The 16702-nt window shown below is 39.6% G+C and overlaps 1 protein-coding gene and 1 pseudogene across 1 annotated transcript in view; one reads left to right on the plus strand and one right to left on the minus strand.

Moving 5' to 3' along the window:
- Positions 1-13945, minus strand: part of LOC111182070 (S-adenosyl-L-methionine-dependent tRNA 4-demethylwyosine synthase TYW1) — a 276237-nt gene extending 262292 nt beyond the window's left edge. The window contains exon 1 of the mRNA XM_089895820.1: positions 12569-13945. The gene's annotated coding sequence lies outside the window, so the exon portion shown is untranslated. The remainder of the gene's footprint in view (positions 1-12568) is intronic.
- LOC111182292 (chromobox protein homolog 1 pseudogene) overlaps positions 1-16702 on the plus strand; it is a 61199-nt pseudogene that overhangs the window by 42188 nt on the left and 2309 nt on the right.

The raw sequence follows: 16702 nt of genomic DNA on the forward strand, positions 1-16702 counted from the left end.
TTTCTCTATTTTTTCTCTAATCTTTATTATTTCTTTCCTTCTGCTGACTTTGGGCTTTGTTCTTCTTTCTCTAATTCCTTTAGGTTGTAGGTTAGGTTGTTTCTTTGAGATTTTTCCTGTTTCTTAAGATAGGCATGTATAGCTATAAACTTCCCTCTTCAAACTGCTTTTGCTGCATCCCATAGATTTTGGAATATCTTGTTTTTATTTATTTTTAATTAATTAATTTATTTTTGGCTGTGTTGGGTCTTCATTGCTGTGCATGGGCTTTCTCTAGTTGTGGCGAGTGGGGGCGACTCTTCATTGCAGTATGCAGGCTTCTCATTGCAGTGGCTTCTCTTGTTGCAGAGCATGGGCTCTAGGTGCACGGGCTTCAGTAGTTGTGGCACACAGAGTCAGTAGTTGTGGCTCACAGGCTCTAGAGCACAGAGTTCAGTAGTTGTGGTGCACGTGCTTAGTTGTTCCGCAGCATGTAGGATCTTCCCTGACCAGGGATTGAACCCATGTCCCCTGCACTGGAAGGCAGATTCTTAACCACTGCACCACCAAGGAAGCCCTTTATTTTGTTTTGTCTTGAGGTATTTTCTCATTTCCTCTGATTTCTTCATTGACCCACTATTTTTTAGTAGCAAGTTGGTTAGTCTCCACGTGTTTATGTTCTTCCCATTTTTATTCCTTGATTGATTTCTAGTTTTGTACTGTTGTGGTCAGAAAAAGTATTTGATATAATTTCTATCCTCTTAAATATGTTGAGGCACATTTTGTGGTCTAGCTTGTGGTCTACCCTGGAGAACATTCCATATGCACTTAAAGCATATGTATTCTATTGTTTTTAGATGGAATATACTGTAGACATCTATTAAGTTCTACTTGTCTGTGTCATTTAAGGCCACTGTTTGCTTTTTGATTATCTGTCTGGATGATCTGTCCCTTGATGTCATTGGGGTGTTAAAGTCCTCTACTATTATTGCATTATTGTCAGTTTCTCCCTTTATGTTTGTTAATATTTGCTTTATATATTTAGATGCTCCTATAATAGGTACATCTGTGTTAATGAATGTTATATCCACTTCTTGTACTGATCCCTTTATCATTATATAATGCCCTTCTTTGTCTTTTGTTGTAGACTTTGCTTTAAAGCCTATTTTGTTTGACATAAGTATTGCTACCCCATGTTTCTTGTCATTTCCGTTTGCATGAAATATATTTTTCCACCCCCTCATTTTCAGTCTGTGTGTCTTTAGCTCTGAAGTGAGTCTTTTATAAGCAGCATATAGATGGGTCTCTTTTTATTTTATCCAGTCACCACCCTATATCTTTTGATTGGAGCATTTAGTCTGTTGACATTTAAAGTGATTATTGGTAAGTAAGTACTTACTGGCATTTTGGTACTTGTTTTCTGGTTGGTTTTTTAGTTTTTCTCTGGTCTTCTCTTCTTTCAATTTCTTCCCTTGTGGTTTGATGGTTTTCTTTAGTGGTATGCTTATGATCCTTTCTCTCTAGCATTTGTGTATCTATTCGTAGGTTTTAGATTTGTGGTTACCATGGGGTTCATATATGTTGACCTATCACTATATCTGTTTGTTTTAAACTGTTAGTCATTTAAGTTCAAACACATTCTAAAAAATATACATGTTTTACTCCCATCCCCCACATTTTGTTTTTGATATCACATTTTAAATCTTCATGTTTATCCCTTAATTGTTTATTGTAGTTATAGATGATTTTACAACTTTGTCTTTTAATCTTCATTTTAGCTTATTTAAGTGGTTGATCCATAGGCTTTACTATATATTTGCCTTTACTAGTGGGATTTTCCCTTTCGTATGGATTCTTATTTCTTATAGCCCTTTCTTTTCCACTTAGAAAAGACCCTCTAACATTGCTTTTAGGGTCAGTTTAGTATTGAGTTTTAGTTTTTGCTTGTTTGGGAAGTTCTTTATCTCTCCTTCAATTCTAGATGATAAGCCTGCTGGGTAGATCATCCTGTGTTGTAGGTTTTTCCCTTTCAGCATTTTAAATGTATCATGCCACACCCTTCTGGCCTGCAAAGTTTCTGCAGAGATATCAGCTAATAGTCGTTTGGCGTGTCCCTTGTTTATGACCCTTTGTTTTTCTCTTGATCCCTTTAGAATTTTCTTTTTAACTTTTGCCATTTTAATTATGATATGTCTTGGTGTGGATCTCTTTGGATTCATCTTTTCTGGGACCTTCTGTACTTTCTGTACCTGAATATCTATTTCTTTCTTCACTTTCAGGATGTTTTCAGCCATAATTTCATCAAATACATCTTTTACCCCTTTCTCTCTCTTCTTCTTTTGGAACCCCTATAATGTAAATGTTGGTACATTGATGTTGTCCCAGAGGTCCCTTAAACTGTTCTCATTTTTTAAATTTGTTTTCCTTTTTTACTGATTGGATGATTTCCATCATTCTATCTTACAGATCACTTATGCATTCTTCTGTATCACCTAGTCTGCTGTTAATTCCTTCTAGTGTGTTTTTCGTTATAGTTATTGTAGTCGTCAGATTTGACTGGGTTTTTCTTAATATTTTCTAGTTCCTTATTAAACTTATCACTGTGTTCATCTATTCTTTTCCCTACATCAGTTAGCATTCTTATTACTATTGCTTTGAACTCTTTTTCTGGTAAATTATTTCTGTTTCAGTAGTTGTTTTTTCTTGTTCTTTCATTTGAAGCAAATTCCTCTCTCTTCTTTTCTTTTTTTAATAAATTTATTTTATTTTATTTATTTATTTTTGGCTGTGTTGGGTCTTTGTTGCTGCTTGGGCTTTTCTCCAGCTGTGGGGAGCAGGGGCTACTCCGCATTGTGGTGTGCAGACTTCTCATTGCGGTGGCCTCTGTTGTTGCGGAGCATGGGCTCTAGGCGTGTGGGCTTCAGCAGTTGTGGTTCGCGGGCTCTACAGTGCAGGCTTTAGTAGTTGTGGCGCACAGGCTCAGTTGCTCCGTGGCATGTGGGATCTTCCCAGACCAGAGCTTGAACCCGTGTCTCCTGCATTGGCAGGCAGATTCTTAACCACTGCACCACCAGGGAAGCCCCTGTCTTCTTGTTTTGATTGAATGTCTCTGTATCCATGAAATTAGGTGAAACAGTTACCTATCCTGGTCTGGAAGGGGTGTCGTTGTGTGGGAGCATCCCTGTACAGTTTGTGTGTGCCCAGTGTCTTTTCTGGGAGAGCTGTATCTGACATGAACACAACTTACATCCCCCAAGGTGTGCTGGCAGCTATCACCTTGATAGGATGTGGAGCAGGAGGAGCTATGGCTAGAGCCTGGTGTGAGCTGGGTCTTCTCCTCTGCTTAGTGACCAGCACCACTTTATTGGGTGCAGGGTCAATTCCCAAGTTGCTGGAGCAGAAGCCCTGAGGGTCAGGTCCAAGATGGCTCTGTTCCTTCTCAGTGTGTGCTCTCCCCCCTCCAAGCATTGGCACATTTTCCCAAAAGGGGAGCAGTGTTGGGCAAGAGGAGCTGGAGTGGGTGCTCAGCATGGGTTAGGGCATGGGCTGGAGCAGTCCCTGCAACAGAGTTCCTGCTCATTCCCTATCTGCTGCCTCTGCAAGCACCAATAATGGCTGCTCTCACCTGTTTAGATGCTGTGTTGGGTCTGAGCTGGCTTTGTCCCCTACAACTATGCATTCCCCTCAGCTGTGGCAGTCTTTGCCCTAGCGTGGAGCTGTGCCATGGAGTAAGAGGGGCTGGAGTGGGCACTCAGCTCAGGCTGGGACACACTGGGGCAGTTGAGAGAAACTGGCCAGAGTTCCAGACAGTTTTAATCTGCTTCCTCTACCTTGTTTTGGGAATTAGCAATTATGTGTGTACCCTTCAGGAGCAGAGTCTAGGTTTCCTACAGCCCTGCTGTCAGTCCCACTGGTTTCAAACCAGTTATGGGGACTCATTCTCCCAGTGTCAGACCCGAAGCCCAGGATGCCCAATATGTGTTTCAAACTGCTCACTCAGCAGGGGATATCTCCAAGCCTAAGTAATCCTCCTCCTCTTCTGTGTCTGCTTCCAGGGATGCAGATCCCAACGTGATCACTTTTCTTTCCTCCCTGCCTGATTCTCTGTGGATCTTTCTTGCAGCCTTGGTATTATAAGAGTCTTTCTGCCAGTCTCCAGTTTGTTTTCAGTGACAATTATTCCATCTGTATGTGTATTTTTGATGTGTTTAAGGGGGTAGGTGAGCTTGCATCCTCCTACTCCACCATCTTAATCTCCCCCCAAATTCATTTTTGAAGGATAATCTTTCTGCATATAGAATTCTTGGTTGGCAGTTTTTCTTTTAGCACTTTAAATATGCCACTCCACTGTCTTCTACCATTGCTTCTGAGAACTCAGTTTTTAATTGCATTGTTTCCCTGAGTCATTTTTCTCTTGCTGTTTTGAGATTTTTTCTTTGTATTTCACAGTGTATTTAGGTAGGGCTCCCTTTGAATTTATTTAACTTAGGATTCATTGATATTTTTGGATCTGTAGATTTAGTGATCTTTACCAAATTTGAAAGTTTGGGGCCAGCCATGATTTCTTCAACGTTTTTTTTTTTTCTTTTTGGCTGCTTGACATGTTCATTGCTGCACACGGGCTTTCTCTAGTTGCAGCAAGTGGGAGCTACTCTTCGTTGCAGTGCATGGGCTTCTCATTGTGGTGGCTTCTCTTGTTGCGGAGCACAGGCTCTAGGTGTGCGAGCTTCAGTAGTTGTGGCATGTGGGCTCAGTGGTTGTGGCTCACAGGCTCTAGAGCTCAGGCTCAGTCATTGTGGCGCACAGGCTTCGTTGCTCCACAGCATGTTGGATCCTCCCGGACCAGGGCTAAAACTTGTGTCACCTGCATTGGCAGGCGGGTTTTTTTTTTTTTTTTTACATCTTTATTGGAGTATAATTGCTTTACAATGGTGTGCTAGTTTCTGCTTCATAACAGAGTGAATCAGTCACACACACATATATGTTCCCATATCCCTTCCGCCTCATGTCTCCCTCCCTCCCACCCTCCCTATCCCACCCATCTAGGTGGTCACAAAGCACCGAGCTGATCTCCCTGTGCTATGAGGCTGCTTCCCACTAGCTGTGTATTTTACGTTTGGTAGTGTATATATGTCCATGCCACTCTCTCACTTTGTCAGAGCTTGCCCTTCCCCCTCCCATATCCTCAAGTCCATTTTCTAGTAGGTCTGTGTCTTTATTCCTGTCTTACACCTGGGTTCTTAATGATATTTTTTTTCTTAGATTCCATATATACGTGTTAGCATACGGTATTTGTCTTTCTCTGTCTGACTTACTTCACTCTGTATGACAGACTCTAGGTCTATCCACCTCATTACAAATAGCTCAATTTCGTTTCTTTTTATGGCTGAGTAATATTCCATTGTATATATGTGCCACATCTTCCTTATCCATTCATCTGATGATGGACACTTAGGTTGTTTCCATCTCCTGGCTATTGTGAATAGAGCTGCAATGAACATTTTGGTACATGACTCTTTTTGAATTATGGTTTTCTCAGAGTATATGCCCAGTAGTGGGATTGCTGGGTCATATGGTAGTTCTATTTGTAGTTTTTTAAGGAACCTCCATACTGTTCTCCATAGTGGCTGTACCAATTCACATTCCCACCAGCAGTGCAAGAGTGTTCCCTTTTCTCCACACCCTCTCCAGCATTTATTGTTGCTAGATTTTTTGATGATGGCCATTCTGACCGGTGTGAGATGATATCTAAGTGTAGTTTTGATTTGCATTTCTCTAATGATTAATGATGTTGAGCATTCTTTCATGTATTTGTTGGCAGTCTGTATATCTTCTTTGGAGAAATATCTATTTAGGTCTTCTGCCCATTTTTGGATTGGGTTGTTTGTTTTTTTGTTACTGAGCTGCATGAGCTGCTTGTAAATTTTGGAGATTAATCGTTTGTCAGTTGCTTCATTTGCAAATATTTTCTCCCATTCTGAGGGTTGTCTTTTCATCTTGTTTATGATTTCCTTTGCTATGCAAAAGGTTTTAAGTTTCATTAGGTCCCATTTGTTTATTTTTGTTTTTATTTCCATTTCTCTAGGAGGTGGGTCAAACAGGATCTTGCTGTGATTTATGTCATAGAGTGTTCTGCCTATGTTTTCCTCTAAGAGTTTGATAGTTTCTGGCCTTACGTTTAGGTCTTTAACCCATTTTGAGCTTATTTTTGTGTATGGTGTTAGGGAGTGTTCTAATCTCATACTTTTACATGTAGCTGTCCAGTTTTCCTAGCACCACTTATTGAAGAGGCTGTGTTTTCTCCATTGTATATTCTTGCCTCCTTTGTCAAAGATAGGGTGACCAGATGTGCGTGGGTTTATCTCTGGGCTTTCTATCCTGTTCCATTGATCTATATTTCTGTTTTTGTGCCAGTATCATACTGTCTTGATTACTGTAGCTTTGTCATATAGTCTGAAGTCTGGGAGCCTGATTCCTCCAGCTCCGTTTTTCGTTCTCAAGATTGCTTTGGCTATTCGGGGTCTTTTGTGTTTCCATACAAATTGTGAAATTTTTTGTTCTAGTTCTGTGAAAAATGCCAGTGGTAGTTTGATAGGGATTGCATTGAATCTGTAGATTGCTTTGGGTAGTAGAGTCATTTTCACAATGTTGATTCTTCCAATCCAAGAACATGGTATATCTCTCCATCTATTTGTAACATCTTTAATTTCTTTCATCAGTGTCTTATAATTTTCTGCATACAGGTCCTTTGTCTCCTTAGGTAGGTTTATTCCTAGATATTTTATTCTTTTTGTTGCAGTGGTAAATGGGAGTGTTTTCTTGATTTCACTTTCGGATTTTTCATCATTAGTGTATAGGAATGCCAGAGATTTCTGTGCATTAATTTTGTATCCTGCTATTTTACCAAATTCATTAATTAGCTCTAGTAGTTTTCTGGTAGCATCTTTAGGATTCTCTATGTATAGTATCATGTCATCTGCAAACAGTGACAGCTTTAATTTTTCTTTTCTGATTTGGATTCCTTTTATTTCCTTTACTTCTCTGATTGCTGTGGCTAAAACTTCCAAAACTATGTTGAATAAGAGTGGTGATAGTGGGCAACCTTGTCTTGTTCCTGATCTTAGTGGAAATGCTTTCAGTTTTTCACCATTGAGGACGATGTTGGCTGTGGGTTTGTCATATATGGCCTTTGTTATGTTGAGGAAAGTTCCCTCTATGTCTACTTTCTGGGTTTTTTTTTTATCATAAATGGGTGTTGAATTTTGTCGAAAGCTTTCTCTGCATCTATTGAGATGACCATATGGTTTTTCTCCTTCAGTTTGTTAATATGGTGTATCACATTGATTGGTTTGCGTATATTGAAGAATCCTTGCATTCCTGGAATAAACCCCACTTGATCATGGTGTATGATCCTTTTAATGTGCTGTTGGATTCTGTTTGCTAGTATTTTGTTGAGGATTTTTGCATCTATGTTCATCAGTGATATTGGCCTGTAGTTTTCTTTCTTTGTGACATCCTTGTCTGGTTTTGGTATCAGGGTGATGGTGGCCTCGTAGAATGAGTTTGGGAGTGTTCCTCCCTCTGTTATATTTTGGAAGAGTTTGAGAAGGACAGGTGTTAGCTCTTCTCTAAATGTTTGATAGAATTCGCCTGTGAAGCCATCTGGTCCTGGGCTTTTGTTTGTTGGAAGATTTTTAATCACAGTTTCAATTTCAGTGCTTGTGATTGGGCTGTTTATATTTTCTATTTCTTCCTGGTTCAGTCTTGGCAGGTTGTACATTTCTAAGAATTTGTTCATTTCTTCCAGGTTGTCCATTTTATTGGCATAGAGTTGCTTGTAGTAATCTTTCATGATCTTTTGTATTTCTGCGGTGTCAGTTGTTACTTCTCCTTTTTCATTTCTAATTCTATTGATGTGAATCTTCTCCCTTTTTTTCTTGATGAGTCTGGCTAATGGTTTATCAATTTTGTTTATCTTCTCAAAGAACGAGATTTTAGTTTTATTGATCTTTGCTATCATTTCCTTCATTTCTTTTTCATTTATTTCTTATCTGATCTTTATGATTTCTTTCCTTCTGCTAACTGGGGTTTTTTTGTCCTTCTTTCTCTAATTGCTTTAGGTGCAAGGTTAGGTTGCTTATTCGAGATGTTTCCTGTTTCTTAAGGTAGGATTGTATTGCTATAAACTTCCCTCTTAGAACTGCTTTCGCTGCATCTCATAGGTTTTGGGTGGTCGGGTCTCCATTGTCATTTGTTTCTAGGTATTTTTTTATTTCCTCTTTGATTTATTCAGTGATCACTTCGTTATTAAGTAGTGTATTGTTTAGCCTCCATGTGTTTGTATTTTTTACAGATCTTTTCCTGTAATTGATATCTAGTCTCATAACGTTGTGGTTGGAAAAGATACTTGATACAATTTCAATTTTCTTAAATTTACCAAGGCTTGATTTGTGACCCAAGATATGATCTATCCTGGAGAATGTTCCATGAGGACTTGAGAACAATGTGTATTCTGTTGTTTTTGGATTGAATGTCCTATAAATATCAGTTAAGTCCATCTTGTTTAATGTATCATTTAAAGCTTGTGTTTCCTTATTTATTTTCATTTTGGATGATTTGTCCATTTGTGAAAGTGGGGTGTTAAAGTCCCCTACTATGAATGTGTTACTGTCCATTTCCCCTTTTATGGCTGTTAGTATTTGCCTTATGTGTTGAGGTGCTCCTATGTTGGGTGCATAAATATTTACAATTGTTATATCTTCTTCTTGGATCGATCCCTTGATCATTATGTAGTGTCCTTCTTTGTCTCTTCTAATAGTCTTTGTTTTAAAGTCCATTTTGTCTGATATGAGAATTGCTACTCCAGCTTTCTTTTGGTTTCCATGTGCATGGAATATCTTTTTCCATCCCCTCACTTTCAGTCTGTACGTGTCTCTAGGTCTGAAGTGGGTCTCTTGTAGACAGCATATATATGGGTCTTGTTTTTGTATCCATTCAGCCGGTCTGTGTCTTTTGGTGGGAGCATTTAATCCATTTACATTTAAGGTAATTATCAATATGTATGTTCCTATTACCATTTTCTTAATTGTTTTGGGTTTGTTATTGTAGGTCTTTTCCTTCTCTTATGTTTCTTGCCTAGAGAATATCCTTTAGCATTTGTTGTAAAGCTGGTTTGGTGGTGCTGGACTCTCTCAGCTTTTGTCTGTAAAGGTTTTAATTTCTCCATCAAATCTGAATTGAGATCCTTGCTGGGTAGAGTAATCTTGATTGTAGGTTTTTCTCCTTCATCACTTTAAATATGTCCTGCCAGTCCCTTCTGGCTTGCAGAGTTTCTGCTGAAAGATCAGCTGTTAACCTTATGGGGATTCCCTTGTGTGTTATTTGTTGTTTTTCCCTTGCTGCTTTTAATATGTTTTCCTTGTATTTAATTTTTGACAGTTTGATTAATATGTGTCTTGGTGTGTTTCTCCTTGGATTTATCCTGTATGGAACTCTCTGTGCTTCCTGGACTTGATTAACTATTGCCTTTCCCACATTAGGGAAGTTTTCAACTATAATCTCTTCAAATATTTTCTCAGTCCCTTTCTTTTTCTCTTCTTCTTCTGGAACCCCTATAATTTGAATGTTGGTGCGTTTAATGTTGTCCCAGAGGTCTCTGAGACTGTCCTCAGTTCTTTTCATTCTTTTTTCTTTATTCTGCTCTGCAGTAGTTATTTCCAGTATTTTATCTTCCAGGTCACTTATCTGTTCTTCTGCCTCAGTTATTCTGCTATTGATCCCTTCTAGAGTATTTTTAATTTCATTTATTGTGTTGTTCATCATTGCTTGTTTCATCTGTAGTTCTTCTAGGTCCCTGTTAAATGTTTCTTGTATTTTCTCTATTCTGTTTCCAAGATTTGGGGTCATCTTTACTATCATTATTCTGAACTCTTTTTCAGGTAGACTGCCTATTTCCTCTTCATTTGTTAGGTCTGGTGGGTTTTTATCTTGCTCCTTCATCTGCTGTGTGTTTTTCTGTCTTCTCATTTTGCTTATCTTACTGTGTTTGGGGTCTCCTTTTTGCAGGCTGCAGGTTCGTAGTTCCCATTGTTTTTGGTGTCTGTCCCCAGTGGCTAAAGTTGGTTCAGTGGGTTGTGTAGGCTTCCTGGTGGAGGGGACTAGTGCCTGTGTTCTGGTGGATGAGGCTGGATCTTGTCTTTCTGGTGGGTATGTCCACATCTTGTGGTGTGTTTTGGGGTGTCTGTGGACTTACTATGATTTTAGGCAGCCTCTCTGCTAATGGGTGGGGTTGTGCTCCTGTCTTCCTCCTCAGAGGCACAGCACTGACTCCTCCTCAGAGGCACAGCACTGACTCCTGGCTGCAGCACCAAGAGCCTTTCATCCACACAGCTCAGAATAAAAGGGAGAAAAAGTAGAAAGAGAGAAAGAAAGAAGATAAAAGAAAAAATAAAGTAAGAAAAAATAATATAAAGTTATTAAAATAAAAAATAATTATTAAGAAAAAAATTTTTGTAAGTAAACAAACAAACAAAATCAGACGGATAGAACCCTAGGACAAATGGTGAAAGCAAAGCTATACAGACAAAATCTCACAGAGAAGCATACACATACACACTCACAAAAAGAGGAAAGGGGGAAAAAATCATAAATCTTGCTCTCAAAGTCCACCTCCTCAATTTGGGATGATTCGTTGTCTATTCATGTATTCCACAGATGCAGGGTACATCAAGTTGATTGTGGAGCTTTAATCCGCTGCTTCTGAGGCTGCTGGGAGAGATTTCCCTTTCTCTTCTTTGTTCATATAGCTCCTGGGACTCAGCTTTGGATGTGGCCCCACCTCTGCGTGTAGGTCGCCGGAGAGCATCTGTTCTTCGCTCAGACAGGACGAGGTTAAAGGAGCCGCAGATTCGGGGGCTCTGGCTCACTCAGGCCGGGGGGAGGGAGGGGTACGGAGTGCGGGGCGAGCCTGTGGTGGCAGAGGCCAGCATGATGTTGCAGCAGCCTGAGGCGTGCTGTGCGTTCTCCTGGGGAAGTTGTCCCTGGATCCCGGGACCCTGGCAGTGGCGGGCTGCACAGGCTTCCCAGAAGGGAGGTGTGGATAGTGACCTGTGCTCGCACATGGGCTTCTTGGTGGCAGCAGCAGCAGCCTTAGCGTCTCATGCCCGTCTTTGGGGTCCGCACTGTTAGCTGCGTCTCGCGCCCTTCTCTGGAGCTCCTTTAAGCAGCTCTCTTAATCCCCTCTCCTCGCGCACCAGGAAACAAAGAGGGAAGAAAAAGTCTCTTGCCTCTTCGGCAGGTCCAGACTTTTCCCAGGCAGATTCTTTTTGTTTGTTTATTTGTTTTGTTTTGAATTTTATTTTTTAAAATTATTTTTACATTTTATTTTTTTATACAGCAGGTTCTTATGAGTTATCTATTTTATACGTATTAGTGTATATATGTCAATCCCAATCTCACAATTCATCACAGCAGCACCACCACCCCCGGCTTTCCCCCCTTGGTGTCCATACATTTGTTCTCTACATCTATGTCTCTATTTCTTCTTGCAAACCAGTTCATCTGTACCATTTTTCCAGGTTCCATATATATGCATTAATATACGATATTTGTTTTTCTCTTTCTGACTTACTTCACTCTGTATGAAAGTCTAGGTCCATCCACATCTCTACAAATGACCCAGTTTTGTCCCTTTTTATGGCTGAGTATAGTCATTTTCACAATATTGATTCTTCCAGTCCAAGAATTCTATCTCTCCATCTGTTTGTGTCATCTTTGATTTCTTTCATCAGTGTCTTATAGTTTTCTGAGTACAAGTCTTTTGGCAGGAGGATTCTTAACCACTGTGCCACCAGGGAAGCCTTCTCCTATGTTTTCTTCTAATATTTTATAGTTTTATGTTTACATGATCCATTTTGAGTTAATTTTTGCATAACGTATGGGACTTAGGTCAAAGTACAATTTTTTTTCTATGAATGTCCAGTTGCTTCAGCACCATTTATTGAAAGGACTATTCATCCTTCACTGAATTGCTTTTACACCTGTGTCAAAATTCCAATGGGCAGACTCCCCCAGCCAGCCCAACAAGAAGTGCCAGTAGGGATTGGTTCAAGATGGCAGAGTAGAAGGACGTGCACTCACTCCCTCTTGCGAGAGCACCAGAATCACAACTAACTGCTGAACAATCATCTACAGGAAGACACTGGAGCTCACCAAAAAAGATACCCCATATCCAAAGACAAAGGAGAAGCAATGAGATGCTTAGGAGGGGTGCAATCACAATAAAATCAAATCCCATAATGGCTGGGTGGGTGACTCACAAACTGGAGAACACTTATACCACTGAAGTCCACCCACTGGAGTGAAGGTTCTGAGCCCCAAGTCAGGGTTCCCAACCTGGAGATCCGGCAACGGGAGGAGGAATTCCTAAAGATTCAGAGGTTGAAGGCTAGTGGGGTTTGATGGCAGGGCTTTGACAGGACTGGGGGAAACAGAGAGAGACTCCACTCTTGGAAGGCACACACAAAGTAGTGTGTGCATCGCGACCCAGGGGAAGGAGCAGTGACCCCATAGGATACTGAACCAGACCTACCTGCTAGTGTTGGAGGGTTTCCTGCAGAGGCGGTGGGTGGCTGTGGCTCACCGTGTGGACAAGGACACTGGCAGCAGAAGTTCTGGGAAGTAGTCCTTGGTGTGAGCCATCCCAGAGTCTGCCCTTAGCCCCATCAAAGGGCTGGGTAGGCTCCAGTGCTGGGTTGCCTCAGGCCAAACAACCAACAGGGAGGGAACCCAGCCCCACCCATCAGCAGACAAGCGGATTAAAGCTTTACTGAGCTCTGCCCACCAGAGCAACAGCCAGCTCTACCCACCACCAGTCCCTCCCATCAGGAAGCTTGCACAAGCTTCTAAGATAGCCTCATCCACCAGAGGGCAGAAGCAGAAGCAAGAAGAACTACAATTCTGCAGCCTGTGGAAGGAAAACTACATTCACAGAAACACAGACAAAATGAAAAGGCAGGGGACTTTTTACCAGGTGAAGGAACAAGATAAAACCCCAGAAAAACAACTAAATGAAGTGAAGATAGGCAACCTTCCAGAAAAAGAATTCAGAGTAATGATAGTGAAGATGATCCAGGACCTCGGAAAAAGAATGGAGGCAAAGATTGAGAAGATACAAGAAATGTTTAACAAAGACCTAGAAGAATTAAAGAACAAACAAACAGAGATGAACAATACAATAAGTGAAATGAAAACTACACTAGAAGGAATCAATAGCAGAATAACTGAGGCAGAAGAACGGATAAGTGACCTGGAAGACAGGACAGTGGAATTCACTGCTGTGGAACAGAATAAATAAAAAAGAAAGAAAAGAAATGAAGAGGGTCTAAGAGACCTCTGGGACAACATTAAATGCAACAACATTCACATTATAGGGGTCCCAGAAGGAGAAGAGAGAGAGAAAGGACGCGAGAAAATACTTGAAGAGATTATAGTTGAAAACTTCCCTAAGATGGGAAAGGAAATAGCCATCCAAGTCCAGGAAGTGCAGAGAATCCCATACAGGATAAACCTAAAGAGAAACATGCCGAGACACATAGTAATCAAGTTGGCAAAAAATTAAAGACAAAGAAACAATTTGAAAGCAACAAGGGAAAAATGACTCATAACATACAAGGGAACTCCCATAAGGCTAACAGTTGATTTCTCAGCAGAAACTATAAGCCAGAAGGGAGTGGCATGACATACTTAAAGTGATGAAAGGGAAGAACCTGCAACCAAGATTACTCTACCCAACAAGGATCTCATTCAGATTCGATGGAGAAATCAAAAGCTTTACAGACAAGCAAAACCTAAGAGAATTCAGCACCACCAAACCAGCTCTACAACAAATGCTAAAGGAACTTCTCTAAGTCAGAAGCACAAGAGAAGAGAAGGACCTACAAAAACAAACCGAAAACAATTAAGAAAATGGTAATAGGAACATACATACCAATAATTACCTTAAACATGAATGGATTAAATGCTCCAACCAAAAGACACAGGCTTGCTGAATGGATACAAAAACAAGACCCATATATATGCTGTCTACAAGAGACCCACTTCAGACCTAGGGACACATACAGACTGAAAGTGAAGGGATGGAAAAAGATATTCCATGCACATGGAAATCAAAAGAAAGCTGGAGTAGCAATACTCATATCAGATAAAATAGACTTTACAATAAAGAATGTCACAAGAGACAAGGAAGGACACTACATAATGATCAAGGGATCAATCCAAGAAGAAGATATAACAATTATAAATATATATGTACCCAACATAGGAGCACGACAATACATAAGGCAAATGCTAACAGCTATAAAAGAGGAAATCAACAGTAACACAATAATAGTGGGGGACTTTAACACCTCACTTACACCAATGGACAGATCATCCAAACAGAAAATTAATAAGGAAGCAGAAGCTTTAAATGACACAATAGACCAGAAAGATTTAATTGATATTTATAGGACATTCCATCCAAAAACAGCAGATTACACTTTCTTCTCAAGTGCGCACGGAACATTCTTCAGGGTAGATCACATCTTGGGTCACAAATCAAGCCTCAGTAAATTTAAGAAAATTGAAATCATATCAAGCATCTTTTCCAACCACAAAACTATGAGATTAGAAATCAATTACAGGGGAAAAAAAAAGTAAAAAACACAAACACATGGAGGCTAAACATATACGTTACTAAATAACCAAGAGATCACTAAGGAAATCAAAAAATACCTAGAGACAAATGACAATGAAAACACAATGATCCAAAACCTATGGGACGCAGCAAAAGCAGTTCTAAGAGGGAAGTTTATAGCAATACAGGCCTACCTCAAGAAATAAGAAAAATCTCAAATAAACAATCTACCTTACACCTAAAGGAACTAGAGAAAGAAGAACAAACAAAACCCAAAGTTAGCAGAAGGAAAGAAATCATAAAGATCAGAGCAGAAATAAATGAAATAGAAACAAAAAACAATAGCAAAGGTCAATAAAACTAAAAGCTGGTTCTTTGAGAAGATAAACAAAATTGATAAACCATTAGCCAGACTCATCAAGAAAAAGAGGGAGAAGACTCAAATCAATAAAATTACAAATGAAAAAGGAGAAGTTACAACAGACACCGCAGAAATACAAAGCATCCTAAGAGACTACTACAAGCAACTCTATGCCAGTAAAATGGACAACCTGGAAGAAATGGACAAATTCTTAGAAAGGTATAACCATCCAAGACAGAACCAGGAAGAAATAGAAAATATGAACAGACCAATCACAAGTAATGAATTGAAACTGTGATTAAAAATCTTCCAACAAACAAAAGTTCAGGACCAGAAGGCTTCACAGGTGAATTCTGTCAAACATTTAGAGAAGAGCTACACCCATCCTTCTCAAACTCTTCCAAAAAATTGCAGAGGAAGGAACACTCCCAAACTCATTCTATGAGGCCACCATCACCCTGATAAGAAAACCAGACAAAGATACTACAAAAAAAAATTACAGACCAATATCACTGATGAATACAGATGCAAAAATCCTCAACAAAATACTAGCAAACAGAATCCAACAACATATTAAAACGATCATGCACCATGATCAAGTGGGATTCATCCCAGGGATGCAAGGATTCTTCAATATATGCAAATCATTCAATATGATACACCATATTAACAAATTGAAGAATAAAAACCATATGATCATCTCAATAGATGCAGAAAAAACTTTTACAAAATTCAACACCCATTTATGATAAAAACTCTCCAGAAAATTGGCATAGAGGGAACCTACCTCAACATAATAAAGGCCATATACGACAAATCCACAGTAAACATCATTCTCAATGGTAAAAAACTGAAAGCCTTTCCTCTAAGATCAAGAACAAGACAAGGATGTCCACTCTCACCACTATTATTCAACATAGTTTTGGAAGTCCTATCCATGGCAATCAGACAAGAAAAAGAAATAAAAGGAATACAAATTGGAAAAGAAGAAGTAAAACTGTCACCATGTGCAGATGACACGATACTATACATAGAGAACCCTAAGGAAACTAGAGCTAATCAATGAATTTGGTAAAGTTGCATGATACAAAATTAATGCACAGAAATATCTTGCATTCTTATACACTAACAACAATGATCAGAGAGAGAAATTAAGGAAACAATCTCATTCACCATTGCAACAAAAAGAATAAAATACCTAGGAATCAACCTACCTAGGGAGACAAAAGACCTGTATGCTGAAAACTATAAGACACTGATGAAAGAAATCAAAGATGACACAAACAGATGGAGAGATATACCATGTTCTTGGGTTGGAAGAATCAATACTGTGAAAATGACTCTACTACCCAAAGCAATCTACAGATTCAATGCAATCCCTATCAAATTACCAGTGGCATTTATTACAGAATTAGAACAAAAAATCTTAAAATTTGTATGGAGACACAAAAGACCCCGAATAGCCAAAGCAGTCTTGAGGGAAAAAAATGAGCTGGAGGAATCAGACTCCCTGACTTCAGACTATACTACAAAGCTGCAGTAACCAAGGCAATATGGTACTGGCACAAAAACAGAAACATAGATCAATGGAACAAGATAGAAAGCCCAGAGATAAACCCACACACCTATGGTCAACTAATCTATGACAAAGGAGGCAAGGATATACAATGGAGAAAAGACAGTCTCTT

This window comes from Delphinapterus leucas, chromosome 15, assembly GCF_059928025.1.
Source record: "Delphinapterus leucas isolate spDelLeu-1000000601 "Yukka" chromosome 15, BTC_Dleu_Yukka2, whole genome shotgun sequence".
Lineage (NCBI taxonomy): Eukaryota > Metazoa > Chordata > Mammalia > Artiodactyla > Monodontidae > Delphinapterus > Delphinapterus leucas.